The following is a 16,201-nucleotide window of genomic DNA, read 5'->3' as shown; positions in this document are numbered from 1 at the left end:
CTGTTTTCTGCACGGTTCCCCTGTGCTGTGCCCAATGTCTGCTGTTTTTTCTGCTTCAGTATTCTGCTGTGGTGAGATGAGGGACAGCCATCAGCCCTGTGGTATGGATGAGGCAAGTGGTTGATGGATGTGGTTTTATTTTGTTTCATTTCTTTAAAAAAAAAAACAAAAACAAAACAGCTGCCCCAGGCTTTGGCCTGCTATAACAGAATACTGTAGGCTATGTGGCGTAAACGAACATTTATCACAGTTCTGGCGGTTAGAGGTCTGAGATCAGGGGGCCCATAGTGTCGGGTTCTTGGTGAGGGCCCCCTTCCTGATTTACAGACAGCCGGCCTCTTGCTATGTCCCCATGAGGCAGACAGCAGAGAAAGCAATGTCTGTGTCTTCTTATAAGGGCGCTAATCGTATTCATGATGGCTGCATTCTCACGACCTCTTCACCTCCCAAAGGCCCCATCTCCTAATACCATCACATTGGGGGTTAGGATTTCAACATATAAATTTGGCAGGGAAGACACAAACGTTTAGTCCGTAACAGCAGCTTTTACCCAGTCCTTATTTTGGCTCCACCCTCTTTACCTCCACTTTTATTTTTATTTACTGATTTATTTTTAAATGTTTATTTTTGAGAGACAGAGGGCGCAAGTGGGAGAGGGGCAGAGAAAGAGGGAGACAGAGGATCCGAGGCAGGCTCCGAGCTGTCAGCACAGAGCTCCACATGGGGCTTGAACTTAACGAACCGCGAGATCATGATCTGAGCCCAAGACAGACGCTTAGCTGACTGAGTCACCCAGGCGCTCCTACCTCCACTTTTAGAAGCACCCGGTGCTGCCATTTCTGGAACCTTTTGGACATTTTATGATATATAAATTATATTGGTTCTGTTTTCCCTACTACCCACTTAGGATTCTGTTAAGATTTGACTTTCCATCAGCCTCTGGCATCCAAAACATTGTTATTGTTGTCATTTCTATTTTCCCTGTCCTCACGGGTTTGCACCTTTACCAGATTTTATTTACAGTAGTTTTAGTGGGTTTTCTTTCTGGAATTCCTTTGTTGTTTACCCAGAAATCACCCCAAAGTTTATCAAATATGATGAAGTCTATATCTAAGTTATGAAGAAGTTCTTAGCTACACACCAGAATAGCTACACTTAGAAAAACTGACAATACTAAGGGATGGTGAAAATGTGCAATAAAGTATCTGAATTCTCATACATTGCTGGAGGGAGTAGAAATTGGTACAACCGTTTTGGAAAGCTATTTGACCATAAAACTAAATATACATTTAACCGATGACCCAGCCATCCCACTCCTAGGGATGTACCCAAGAGAAATAAGTACTTTTGTCCACATACAAGAATGATTTGTAGCAGCACTATTCATAATGACCTAAAACTGGAAACAACTAAAATATCCATTATTGGGAGAAATTGTGGTAGATATATCCATACAAGGAAATACTACAGAGCAGATAAAAAAAATAACTACTGCTACATGCATACAGATAGATAAATCTCACAAATAATGATGTTGTATGAAGGGAGCTAGTCACAAAAGAGTCCTTTATGATTCCGTTTATATGAAGTTCAGGAGCAGGCAAAACAGACCTATGGTGATGGAATCCAGAATAATGGTTTTTCTCTGAAGGGGGTGGTGTTATTGCCTGGAAAGCAGCATGAAAGAATCTTCAGGCCTGCTGGAAATGTCCTGTATCTTTGTTTCCTAACATTTGTTTTTGGGTTTTGTTTTGTTTTGTTTTTGTTTTTGTTTTTGTTTTTAAATTTTTTTTTCAACGTTTATTTATTTTTTGGGACAGAGAGAGACAGAGCATGAACGGGGGAGGGGCAGAGAGAGAGGGAGACACAGAATCAGAAACAGGCTCCAGGCTCTGAGCCATCAGCCCAGAGCCCGACGCGGGGCTCGAACTCACGGACCGCAAGATCGTGACCTGGCTGAAGTCGGACGCCCAACCGACTGCGCCACCCAGGCGCCCCGGGTTTTTTTTTTTTTTTGAGAGACAGAGAGAGGCAGAGCATGAGCAGGGGAGGGGCAGAGAGAGAGACACACACAGAATCCAAAACAGGCTCCAGGCTCTGAGTTGTCAGCACAGAACCCGATGCGGGGCTCGAACCCACGAACTGTGAGATTATGACCTGAGCCGCAGTTGGATGCTTAACTGACTGAGCCACCCAGGAGCTGCATCCTGTATCTTTTTTATAGGAGCATCCTGTGTAGAGTTGGATGTGCCTGGCCCGGGCAGGAAAGATGGGTGCTATAGTGAAGAAGTTGAAGGGTGGGTGTATTTGCATACATTGAGGGAGAAAAGGATGAACCAACTCGGTTCATCATATTCCATCTGAAATGTGCTAATCCTCCAACTGCTCACTCTTTGGAACAAGTGTGTGTAATTAATGGTGCAGGAGGGTCCAAGGCTCGTGTGATGAGGAACATCTTTGCAGGCCTGATTGGAAAGAAGCAGGCTTAGACAGCTGTGATGTAAAGGGCCAAGACAACGTGTGTAAATTTAAACACTAAATGCAGATTAGCTATAGTTCTTTTTTTATGTTTATTTGAGAGAGAGAGAGAGAGAGAGAAGATAGGGGAAGGGCAGAGAGAGAGGGAGACACAGAATTCGAAGGAGACTCTAGGCTCTGAGCGGTCAGCACAAAGCCTGATGCGGGGCTCGAACCCACAAACCGTGAGATCGTGACCTGAGCCAGAGTTGGACGCTTAACTGACTGAGCCACCCAGGTGCCCCAGATTAGCTACATTTCAATGTTTGCACCCACTTGTAGTTTCACTTGGGCTTAGTTTTTGGGAAATTCTCTCTTCCCGCTATTACCCCAGATCAGACCCTCACTCCTTTTCCCCTAGAATTACTACACTGACCTCCTAAACTAGTTTCGTGGCAAGTCTATCTATTCTTTCCATCAGTTTACTCCATCTTGTATATAAACCTGCCAGACTGACTTTGCTAAGATACTGCCTTGTTGATGCTATTCTTATTTAAATCAAAATGTCATCTTGGTATTCAAGTCCCTGGATGGAGAGATCTCTCTACCTATCTTACCTCATTTCTCCAGCAGGGATCCTCCATTCAATTCACTTCTGTGTTCTCCAGTATGTCAAGCTCATCCCTTCAGGTGGTTCTTCACCCTGGCTGCACTTAAGAATCACATGGGAAGGGCGTGCCTGGGTGGCTCAGTCGGTTAAGAATCCGACTCTTGATTTCAGCTCAGGTCATGATCTCATGGTCTGTGAGTTCCAGCTCCGCACAGAGCCTGCTGGGATTCTCTGTCTCCCTCTCTGTCTGCTCCTCTCCCGCTTACATGCTCTCTTTCAAAAATAAACATTTTTTTAAATAATCATATGGGAAGATTAACAATATCAACAAAAACCCAAACAAACAGAAAGCACCTCTTTTTCGGACTAAACCAAAAATGAATTCACATAAGAAAGGACAATCTTCATAGGTTACCAAGGAAGGAGGCTCCTGGTTAAACGTTGACTCCCGTAACCCACTCTTATTTGTCTGAGATTGGTATTTCTTTTGCTTTGGCAGACTATTTCCTTTGACACTTGAAACCCTGAGAGATTCCTGAGAGAATGAGACCTGCAAGCAGGATGTTTCTTGGGAGACATTCCTGAAGGGTGGCAAGGATCAGAAACGGGCTCCAGTGGTGGGGCCACTCAACATCAACTCAGCTCAACCTAATTTGTATTTTTGCTTTGGGGTGGTAAGGAATCAATCAAACAACAAAAGTCAAGAGACTCCTGTATCTTGTATCTCTCCAGAGAGACTTCTGCAGCAGAAATCTGAAAACGATTTCTTTCAAAGTCAGGTATTTCTTCATGTGCCCAGCTCTTTGCCAGCCCATGGTATTACAGGAGGCTCAGAAGCAGATATACATATACACCTATATTTAGTACAGATGTGTCCAAGTATACTTTCTTCTTTATGGCCAACAGTCCTACCTTAGCTGTGACTTCAACGTTCCTTGGGATCGGGCACTCTAACACCCACATTCTGTGTGGGATGGTGAATGGCACACATCAACCCAGGGCAGTAGTAACGTAGCTCCCCAAGAAGGGGGTAGGGGACAGGGCCAGAGAGGGAAGTCAAGAAGTCTTTCTGCCCAGACAATGACTGTTGGAAGCAAGAACAACTTGAAGGAGTTAAGATCTGTCCAGTTGGATCCCCAGCCTTCCTCTGGGAAGGAATTCTAATCCAGATCTGCCTTTCATTAGCCATCAGGATTCCTGAAGGTGAGAGAATTAACCTCTCACAGGGAGTCTGAGTGAAGGAAAGGAGTCTTCTGTTTCATTTCAGCAGGAGCCTCTGCTTGGTCTGCAAGAGATCCCTTGGGTGCTCTTTGCTTCTGGATTCTTCCCTTGTGCTTATGATGGAAATAAGAGCTCCCTTGATCCCATCTCCCAGGGTTGTGGGAGGTCTCAGTTGGCCTTTGGTTTTGCTCAGAGAAGAAAAACTCCAAACTGGCCTGGAGCTATGGGGATTCAGCATCGTGTCTCCAGGAAGAAGGCTGTGACTTTATCCTCTTAAAACTTTGTAACTTTCTCTCTTTAAAGTTTTTACTTCTTTTTAAAAAAAATTTTTAATGTTTATTTATTTTTGAGAGAGACAGAGTGTGGGGGGGGGAGGGGCAGAGAGAGAGGGAGACACAGAATTCGAAGCAGGCTCCAGGCTCTGAGCTGTCAGCACAGAGCCCGACGCAGGACTCGAACTCACAAACTGCGAGATCATGACCTGAGCTGAAGTCAGATGCTTAACCAACTGAGCCACCCAGGCGCCCCTCTCTTTAAAGTTTTTTTAATTTAATTTAATTTAATTTAATTTAATTTAATTTAATTTTAATTTATTTTTTAATATAATTTATTGTCAAATTGGCTTCCATACAACACCCAGTGCTCATCCCAACAGGTGTCCTCCTCAATGCCCATCACCCACTTTCCCCTCTCCCCCAGCCCCCATCAACCCTCAGTTTGTTCTCTGTATATGAGTCTCTTATGGTTTGCCTCCCTCCCTCTCTGTAACTTTTTTTTTTTAAGTTTTTAAACATGGATTGGGCACTGGACTCTGCTTGGATAGTAGACATTTCTGTGGCAAGGCCCTCTTAAGTTCCAATGAAGTTTCTTCTGTCTTAAAGCACGGCACTTGGGGCGCCTGGGTGGCGCAGTCGGTTAAGCGTCCGACTTCAGCCAGGTCACGATCTCGCGGCCCCGTGAGTTCGAGCCCCGCGTCAGGCTCTGGGCTGATGGCTCAGAGCCTGGAGCCTGTTTCTGATTCTGTGTCTCCCTCTCTCTCTGCCCCTCCCCTGTTCATGCTCTGTCTCTCTCTGTCCCCCAAAAAATAAATAAACGTTGAAAAAAAAAAAAAAGCACGGCACTTAATCTGCCATACTTTTGAGCCCTGTCCTGTTTAGTATTGCTACGTGGCTACAGGGCAGGCATGAGGAAGGTCTTGTGCCATCAGTGCACAATATCAGCCTATGGGAGTGAATTAGAAGCTGAACTGTGAGCTGAAGACTAAGTGTATAGGAATTTGGAAAAGGGAGAGATCCTTTCAGGCCTCAGTTGTCTGGGAAGGCTTCCTTGGAACCTCCAGTCTGAGCCTGATGCTGAGGAGGCCAGAGTGACTCTCACCGGCTTCTAGCTAATAACAAAGAGGGCATATTCATCTGTAGCAGCATCCCTCCTGTGCCCATCAACCTGCAAGAACAAAGTGGGGTGAGAGCAACAGCGATCTCATAGCTTGACATTCTAGACCAGAGATCTCTCAGAGATTCCAGGTGTGCCTGAGATAACGATGCCCTCTGCCCTTCAGGTGGTTGCTTTCTTGTTCATTGATCCCGGGGCATCCTGCGTGTTACTGATGTGTGCTATGTGGTGAAAGCTCGTGGAAATACTCTTCTGGATATATCCCTCTTCCTGGAAGGCATTGGAAACACGGGGTCACAATTCTTTGCTTTCACGCATGCGGTCCCAGGCAGACTGAGCCACCCAGGTACCCCAATGTTTATTTTTGACAGAGAGAGAGACAGAGACAGAGACAGAGACAGACAGAGACAGAGACAGAGTGAAAGCAGGGAAGGGCCACAGAGAGACGGAGACACAGAATCTGAGGCAGGCTCAAGGCTCTGAGCTGTCAGCACAGAGCCTGATGTAGGGCTTGAACTCATGAACCATGAGATCATGACCTGAGCCAAAGCTGGATAGTTAACTGACTGAGCCGCCCAATATATACAAATATTGAATCATTATGGTGTAAATCTGAAACTAATATGTCAATTCTGTTTCAATTTAAAAAAAAAGAAAACATTTCATGAATGGATGACTGAAAAAGTCTAGACCTTGGAGAACGAGTAAAATTTGAATATGGAAGGGTTAAAAGTTTACAAGGAGGGGGCACCTGGATGGCTCAGTCAGTTAATCATCCCACTTCAGCTCAGGTCATGAACTTGCAGTCCATGGGTTTGAGCCCCATGTCGGGCTCTGTGCTGACAGTTCAGAGCCTGGGGCCTGCTTCGGATTCTGTGTCTCCCTTTCTCTCTGCCCCTCCCCCACTCATGCTCTGTCTCTCTCTCTCTCTCTCTCTGTCTCTCTCTCTCTCTCTCAAAAATAAATAAACATTAAAAAAAAAGTTTGCAGGGAAGAACGACAGAAAAAGTCCCACCCGGTCATGGTGTGTGCCAGGCGCAATTTGGAAAATCAGCTGAGGGGCCCAGAACTGTGTTTTGAGGCAGTGGGAAATTAGCAAGCCCCATCATGCCTATTTAGCATAATGCTGGATGAATGAAGAGCCACTGAAGCATTATTGCCCCAAAACAAAGCCAAAATGAAAACAAACACATGGTAGTTGATACAACTGGTCTTGATTTTTCTCCTAGCATCTAATTATAAGTCAAGCTGCTCCTACTCACTGGGGCCCGATTCCACTGATTCCTAAATGTTCCCAGATCATCTTCCAGCTCAGAGGCCCGCCCTGAAATCCCTCAGGATGGAGGGGTGCAGGGAGGTGAGTCCTGTCGTTTTGCTTGCCCATATGTTGTGGATATTGCTTCCCACTTGGAGAAAGGGTTCAAGTAGTTATTTCCTACTCAAGACATCTCAAGTGTCGCACCCTCAGGGACATTTGCCGTGAGCTCTCTAAGGTTGAGTTGAATGCTCCTCTTATGGGTTCCACACACCACATGCTTGCTTATTGTTAATGAGGAAATAAGCCCAGCTGACATTATTGAGCATCTAATATGTTCATGGCACTAGGCTAAGTGTTTTACATGCGTTATCTTATTCAACCTTTGCCACAAAATCCTATAGTAAGCACTTTAAAAAATTTTTTTAATGTTTATTTATTTTTGAGAGAGAGAGACAGAGTGCGAGTGGGGAAGGGGCAGAGAGAGGGAGGCACAAAATCCAAAGCAGGCTCCAGGCTCTGAGTTATCAGCACAGAGCTCGACACAGGGCTCAAACTTACGAACCGTGAGGTCATGACCTGATCCCAAGTCGGACGCTTAGCCGACTAAGCCACCCAGGCAGCTCTATAGTAAGCACTTTTTAAAAGATATTTTTTAAGTGTATTTATTTATTTACTTATTTTGTGACAGTGCGAGAGCACGAGTCGGGGAGGAGCAGAGAGAAAGAGGAGAGAGAAAATCCCAAGCAGGCTCTGAGCTGTCAGCGCAGAGCCAGGTTTGGGGCTCCATCTCACCAACAGTGAGATCATGACCTGAACAGAAATCAAGATTCGGACGCTCAACCTACTGAGCCACCCAGGCACTCCTATAATAAGCACTTTTATTATTGCCATTTTACAGAAGAGGAAACTGAGGGACAGCTCAAGGTAACAGCTGGTAGGTGGCCAAGCCAGGACTAAAATGCCAATTTATCTGAGGCTGGAGTTCTTGCTCTTTTCTTTTCTTTTCTTTTCTAGTTTATTTATTTATTTTGAGAGAGAGAGAGAGAGAGAGAGAGAAAGCGTGAGTGGGGGAGTGGCAGAGAGAGAGAGAGAGAGAGAGAATCCTAAGCAGACTCTGTGCTGTCAGTGCAGAGCCCAATGTGGGGCTTGAACTTACGAATGGTGAGATCATGACCTGAGCTAAAGGCAGACAACCAACTGGCCCACCCAGGTGCCCGGCCCCTGCTTTTTAAAGTTTATTTGTTGGATCTGCTGCTCTTAAATACTGTGCTTTACTATTTGCCTCTAATAGGGTCTTTACCAACACCCTGCTGCAATGCTCTAGGTAACCCCTGAACCCTAGAAAGTTAGCTCTATCATGGGAGGAAGCAGATCTCCTGTAGATCCCCCCTGCCTAACCATCTAAATAAAGCAGGTCCTGGCACAGAAACTGGCATTAAATGCTCCAGTTGAAAAACATTCTGCACAAAGAGACAACAAAACCCTAGGCTTCCACCAGGTGGCGGCGTGGGAGTCCAAGAGAAACGTGCCCTCAGGACTCTTCCTTTCCCACTCCTTTCCCACAGAATATCCCAAGCATTCTCACTGTTTTCTTTCCCTTTCCAGAGAAAAGCGAGTTGGTGGGAGAAACAGTTTTGAGATAATGTTCAGGCATGTATTGACACACATCTGACAATTTAATTTATGACCTTATGCTTTGGCCCCAAAGGGAAGGTTGATTCTACTCCACCCTTTCAGATTTATGCACTTCTTTGAAAGACCTCAAAGTGGTTTGCAGACTCTTGTCACCAACGAAAAGTCAGAAATAAAATCTGAATTGCACAAATCATTGAAGAAGGCTGTGCTGTGGAGTAGAAAGTCTCCCTGGCTGGATTCAGATGACTCTGCCATGAACTAATGGGGGACTCGAGGCAAGTCCCTTCTCTCTGGACCTCCATATCCTCAGCTGAAAAATAAGGAGGTGAGATGAGGCTTCTAACACAGAAGTTTTCCACCCCTCCACCCCCCCCCCCACCCTACCAGCCTCTGTACAAAGGACATTATACAGCAGCATTATAGCATGGCAGTAATAAAGATTAAGGACTCTGGTTCAAGTTTCAGCTTGGCCACCTACAAGCTCTGGGGTTTGGGGCAAGTTACTTAACCTCTCTGGGCCTCAGTTTCCTCATCTGTATAATGGGAATGGTCCTGTACATCCCTCACAGGGTTCTTGCAAGGACTGAGTGAGGTATAAAGTCTTATCCCAGTGCTTGGCACACAGCTATTCCCTGAATAGATTTCAGTGAAAACTATTGTCACACAGAACTGACTCTCGCGTTTTAGCAACTTTATCTACACTTAGTTTGGATGTGCATTTAGTAATCAGCAAAATAGGGGGAAGGCTTTAAGTAATAAACCATAGTCAGGCTTGGCCCTTTCAGAAGTGTAAGGACAAGTGCGTATCGTGAGTACAAAGCAAGGCTAAAAGTAACCACAATCAATTGGAATCCTCATACATTGTTGGTAGGAGTATACAAGATACAAACACTTTGGGAAACAGTCTGGCTGTGTCTTCCAAAACTCTTCTTTCTATGACCCAGCATTTCTACCCCTAGGTATTTACCCAAGAAAAAGGAAAACATATGTCCACAAAAACACTTGTAAGAAAACATTCTTAGCAGCTTTACTTTTTTAAAAAAAGATTTTATTTTTAAGCACTCTCTACACCCAGCATGGGTGCTCAAATTCACAACCCCGAGATCGAGAATCACATACACTATAAGCTGAGCCAGCCAGGCACCCCACAGATTTACTTTTAATAGCAAAAACTGGACGTCCATCAGCAGGAGAAGGGAGAATGGATAAGCAAACTGAGCTATGATCACAACATGGAGTACCACTTGGCAATCAAAAGGAGTAAACCACTGGGGCACCTGGGGGGCTCAGTCGGTTAAGCAACCTACTGTTGATTTTAGCTCAGTTCATGATCTCACAGTTCGTGAGATCGAGCCCCATCTTGGGCTCTACGCTGATAGCACGGAGCCTGCTTGGGATTCTCTCCCTCTCCCTTTGCCCCTCTCCCCCTTGTGCTCTCTCGCCCTCAAAATAAAGAAATAAACAAACAAATCAATGAAAGGGGCTAAATACTGTATATACAATGACAGGGATGATTCTCAAAAACATCAGGCTGAGTAAAAGAAGTCTTATGCAAAAGAATTCATACTATATGTTTCCATTTATATGAAGGTCTGTAACAGGCCAAACCAACTAATGATGGGAAAAAAATCAGAAAAGCAGTTGCCTCTGGGGGTGAAGGGAAGGGAAAATCTGAGAAGGGATAAGAGGAAGACTTCTTGAGAGATGATAGTGTTCTATATCTTAGTAGGTGGTTAAGTTACACCGTTACATTTGTCAAAACTCAGCAAAGGTACAATTAATGCTTGTGCATTTCATCTTATGTATATTTTACCTCAAAAGGAAAACAAGAATAAGCGAATATTGAATTGAAGTTAAGGATAGGCATGTGGAAAGTGCTTAGGAGTGGGGACGTGTACTGGTGTCTGCAGTTTCAAAAAGACAAAAAGACAATGGACAAACAGAGAGATGGATAGCTGATGGATGAATAAAGGCTAGGATAGGAAAACATTAGTGGTGGAATCTAGCCAGTAAGTAACAAGGTATCCACTGGAAAATTCTTCCAACTTTGCTGTGTGTTTCAAATTTCTCTTAATGAAGTTTTTCTTTTTGGAAAAAAAAAATGTAACCACAAGGTTTTGTATCCTGCATGGAGTGATTTTTTTTTTTTTTTTTTACAAATGTAAAAAGGCTTCATTGGAGGAAGGCAGACCACAAACCTAGGTAAATATTTCCTGAGCACCTGTGATACACCAGGCACCATGACAGACTAGGCCAAGGCTACAAAGAGGAAGAACACAGCACTTGCCCTCGAAGGGTCTGTAGGGACCATCTGACAAACACACATGTCACTGTCATCCTACACTGTGGAGATGCTAAGGCGAGTGAAATTTCATCTAGTAGAAAAAGCATCTTAATTGTTCTTACCACAAAAAAGAAGTGATAAGTATGGAACGTGATTGACGTGTTAACTAACACGACAGTGGCAATCATATTGCAATATATAAATATATCGAATCAACACACTATATACCCTGAACTTACATAAGGTTATATGTCAATTATATCTCAATTAAAAAATAGTAACTAAAAAAGGAAAAGTGCCTGGCATTGAAGACATGTGGGTAGTTATTGCTGCAAATATGATTGGAAGGCATTTCCAAGCCAGAACCCACAGAGAGTCTCTCGAAGGCCACACTAAGGTGATAATTTGGTGATCCAGTGGGGCCCATTCAAGAATTTTAAGCCAACAAGTAACATCCTTGGAAAATTGCTGGCAGAAAGGGGGCAGCTGCAATAGATATCTTTGCTTTAGAGGGGTTGGCGGCAAGGGAGTTTTTCATGTACCTTCGATGAGCAGAGGGAACTGATGGAAGCTCCCATGGGGAGGAGGGCAGTTCAGAATGACCCAGGGCACAAAGGGATGAGATTCTGGCTTCACCTTCATGCCCCTCTCTTCCTTCTTTGCTCCATGATGTTGTGGCTCTGTAAGGCTATTATGGTTATTTACAGCTCGCATCTATTCTTTTTTTTTTAAGTTTTTATTTACTTAAGTAATCTCTACATATACAATGTGGGGCTCCAACTCACAACCCTGAGATCAAGAGTTTAATGCTCCTGTTAGTGGGAATGCAAACTGGTGCAGCTGCTCTGGAAAACAGCATGGGGGTTCCTCAAAAAATTAAAAATAGAACTACTCTACAATCCAGCAATTGCACTACTAGAAATTTATCCAAAGGATTAAAAAATGCTGATTGGAAGGGACACATGCACCCCAATGTTTATAGCAGTGCTACGAACAACAGCCAAATTATGGAAAGAGCACAAATGTCCACTGACTGATGAATGGATAAAGAAGATGTGGTGTATATATACACAATGGAATATTACTAAGTGATGAAAAAGGATGAAATCTTGCCATGTGCAACAACGTGGATGGAACTGGAGGGTATTATGCTAAGGGAAAAAAGTCAGTCAGAGAAAGTCAGATATCATATGATTTCACTCATGTAGAATTTGAGAAACACAACAGATGAATATAGGGGAAAAGAAGGAAAAATAAGATAAAAACAGAGATGGAGGCAAACCATAAGAGACTCTTAAATACAGAGAACAAACTGAGGGTTGATGGGGGTGGGTTAAATGGGTGACTGGGCATTAAGGAGGGCATTTTTCGGGATGAGCACTGGGTGTTGTAAGAGATGAATCACTGGTTTCTATTCCTGAAGTCAAGACTACACTGTATGTGAACTAGAGATTTAAAAAAAAAAAAAAAGTTTTCTGCTTTTCTGACTGAGCCAGCCAGGCGCCCCTGGCCAGCATCTATTCTGATTATTAGTCTACTCTGAATAGTCAGTGCCCAAGACATAATGATGTTAAACATTTTTTTTTTAATTTTTAATGTTTGTTTATTTTTGAGAGAGAGAGAGAAAGAGTGCGAGCGGGGCAGGGGCAGATAGAGGAGACACAGAATCTGAAGCAGGGTCCAGGCTCTGAGCTGTCAGCACAGAGCCCCATGTGGGGCTAGAACCCACGAACGATGAGATCATGACCTGAGCTGAAGTTACACACTTAACCGACTGAGCCACCCAGGCGCCCTGCTGTTAAATATTTTTAACATCACTCCTACCCACCTCATAGGGTTGCTGCAAGGTTAATTAATATAATGTACGTAATCTGCCCAGCACATGCTAAGTCTTCAATAAATGAGGTCAGGGAACCATATCTGATGCTCCAGTTTGTGGCTTGGATGTAGGGTGACCTCAGCACAAGCCCACCAAGACCCCCAATAGTCTCTAAAGAAGGCACTTGAAGCCCCTGAGGGCCCATTCCAACTCACACATATTGTGATCTTTATCAAACCCATCTCCACCCCACCCCCCACCCAAATACCATGCATATTCCTATGGAACAACTGAGAAGCCCCAGTTGGACCCAGTCAGTCTCTCATTTATTCTCCTCTGTCTTTTGAGAATGGATATGCTGTGGCAGCTGGCAGGCCACACCCTCAAGATGGTGCCACCAGGAGCACGTAGGGCGGGTTGCCAAAAAGGTGAGCTCAGACCACCTGAGATCTTCCTTTTTTAAAAAAAATGTTTATTTATTTATGAGAGAGAGAGTGTATGTGCATATGTGAGTTCGGAGCGAGGGAGAGAGGGAGACAGAGGATCTGAAGCAGGCTCTGCAGCAGAGAGCCTGATGCAGGGCTCGAACTCATGAACCGTTGAGATCATGACCTGAGCTGAAATTGGACACTTAACTGACTGAGCCACCCAGGAGCCCCTGGGCTTTTCCTTTCTCAAACAAGGCTTTGGGCTCTAGTGATTAAAGTTTGGGTCCAGAGTCAGAATTCTCTCCAAGCCAGAATTCTGATGAGACTTCAAGCCCACTGCTCATTTCACTCCAGATCCTTGTGCCCCCTGCTTTTTTGCAGTTCACAAAGCGGCTGTGTTATGAAGCCACAGATAGTTCACCAATGTGACTTGTTCATCCGTGTGTCTCAGGCTCAGCACGGTACCTTGCCCAGTGGAACATGTGATAAATACATGTGATAAATATTTCTTGAACGCATGAATGAATGAATGATTCTTTCTCAGTCTGTACTTCAGGCTTCATGAAGACTTCTTTCTTCCCCTTCCTCAGGGCCCGTTATGGGTTTGCTGGCCTTCTGGACTCTAACAGGGCTTACCATCTGTGCCCGTCCTTTGGCAAAGTTACTTCCCTCTGTCAACACACTCGATTGCCATCCAGGAAATAAGTGAGTTCTGGACGATAGATAAACAGATGATTATTTGACAGGTATGGGGTAGGTTTAGAAAGGGGGGGGTGGAAGGGTGGGGAGGAATGAGATCTAATCTTCATCTGATTGATTTTCAGTTTCATTAAGTGTGGTGGGGAAATGGGGTTGGCATCTCAGCCATTCAGGGCTGGCCTGGAACTGGGATCTGAAGGGATGTACAGCAGCCCCTTGAGTGAAAAGAAAGCCAGATCCCCCCCCCCCTTACACACACACCTGTTGTTTTTTTCTGAGGGTTGGGCCTTTTTAAATTTTATGAGTAGTCTCCATTCCTGTCTCCACCCCCTTCTACACATCTCCCACTCCCCATTGCCAGTCTTCTGTAAGTTAGTGATGTGCCTTCCCTCTAGCAATTATTTCATTTAACGGAATTAGAATTAGCTTTGTATGTATCCATTGAAACATTATTTTGAATAGCAAAAGCCTGGAGATAACCAGAGATCTAACAATAAGAGCTAATTTACATATATAATGGAAGATCTATGGTCTTAAATACTGTGCGGATAGTACCATGATGTTATAAAAATAGTAATTGATATAGGAAAAATTCACAAGATGTTTTCCTTAAATGCTTATTTATTTATTTTTGAGAGAGAGAGAGAGAGAGAGAGAGAATCCAAAGCAGGTTCCAGGCCCTCAGCTGTCAGTACGGAGTCCGACGTGGGGCTACAACTCACCAACCTCGAGATCATGACCTGAGCTGAAGTCAGATGCTTAACCAACTGAGCCACCCAGGCACCCCACAAGATGTTAAGTGAACAGATAGGTTACCAAACAATGATGTGTGCACACACATGTGCATGCTATTGGTAATTTTTTTCTGGGCGTTTTTCTATTTTCTAGATTTTCTGTATTGAATGCTGGAGTCTGAGTTAAGGTACCACGAGGAGGGCTGCATGGTAAAGACTCTGAGAGTGCGAACAGGGGTATCAGACAAGGCTTCCTTCAGTCAGTGAATTTTCAGGAAGGTGAAAGGCACAGAGCATTGGAGAGGAACTCAGGGAAAATGCGGTTTTTCAGATTCAAGAGGAAAGAAATGGTGCCCATTGGTGGTGAGGACCTCAGGCCTACCAAAGATTGGACTTCATGAAAGAAGCAATGGGGAACATCATTGAGTTTCTGAACATAGGGCTGAATTGATGGAAGTGGTATTGAAGAATTACACACCATCTCTGACTTAGGATGGCTTGACTTAAAATTCTTTGACGTTACGATAGTGCAAAACTGACCCACATTCTTAGAAACTGTACTTCCAGTTTTGAATTTGGATCTTTTCCTGGGCTAGCTGTATGTGGTATACGATTCGCTCTCATGACGCTGGGTAGTGGCAGTGAGTTGCATCACTAGGGTAAATAACCAATATGCTCTGTGTAACAGCCATTCTGATTTCAGTACAGTATTCAGTAAATTACATGAGACATCCAACACTTTATTATCAAATAGGCTTTGTGTTAGATGATTTTGCCCAACAGTAGGCTAATGTAAGAGTTATGAGCACTTCGAAGGTAGGCTATAGGCTAAGCTGTGATGTAGGTTGGGTATTAAACGCATTTTTGATTTAAGATATTTTCAACTTGTCATGGGTTTATGGGGACATAACTCCATTGTAAGTCGAGGAAGAGCTGTATTCCAGCCAGAGCGGGGTGGATTGGATTATAGGCAGGGAGATCTGCCAGGAGACTCTGCCGTTTGCATATTTGACTTGAGGTAATGAGAGCTTGGATTAAGCTTGTGGCAATAAAACCAGAAAGGAAGGGGCTGATGGATCTGAGAAAGGATCAGAGCCAGAGATTCAAATTTGGCTAACTATATGGCAGGTGGTCGGCGAAACCATGTAAGGAGACACTTTCCAAGGAAATGGATGTTAAGAGAGAAAAGCTGAGGCCTGAGTCTTCAGGGATTCCAATAGTTAATGAGAGGAGGAAAGAAGAGGAGCCAGCAAAGGAGACTGAGAATGATGGGTCAGAGAGATAAGAAGCGAAACTTGAGAATGCAATGCCATGAGAGCCAAGGGTAGGACACTTACAGGAAAGAGTGGGTGGTTGATGGTATCAAATTCATCCTCGAGGTCAAAGACTTAAACTGAGCAGAGACCCTTGAATTTGGTCAGGAGGTCATTGGTGAATTTACAGAGAGTGGTTTGGCAAAATGTCCTGGACTTTAGAAGATTCCAGGGAAGAGAGAGGTGGAGAAATGGAAGCAGCTCATGGATACCATCCACGTGACAAGAGTAATGTGTTAGGACTGAGAAGAACAAGGTCAAACTTGCTCATTCCAGTCCTGCTTCTTAACTGAACTTGTTTCCTTTTCTGAAAATGGGAATAATTCTATTAGCTCATAAGGCTGTTGAAAG

The sequence above is a fragment of the Prionailurus viverrinus genome, chromosome X (assembly GCF_022837055.1).
Source record: "Prionailurus viverrinus isolate Anna chromosome X, UM_Priviv_1.0, whole genome shotgun sequence".
Lineage (NCBI taxonomy): Eukaryota > Metazoa > Chordata > Mammalia > Carnivora > Felidae > Prionailurus > Prionailurus viverrinus.
This window is presented reverse-complemented; position numbering follows the sequence as displayed.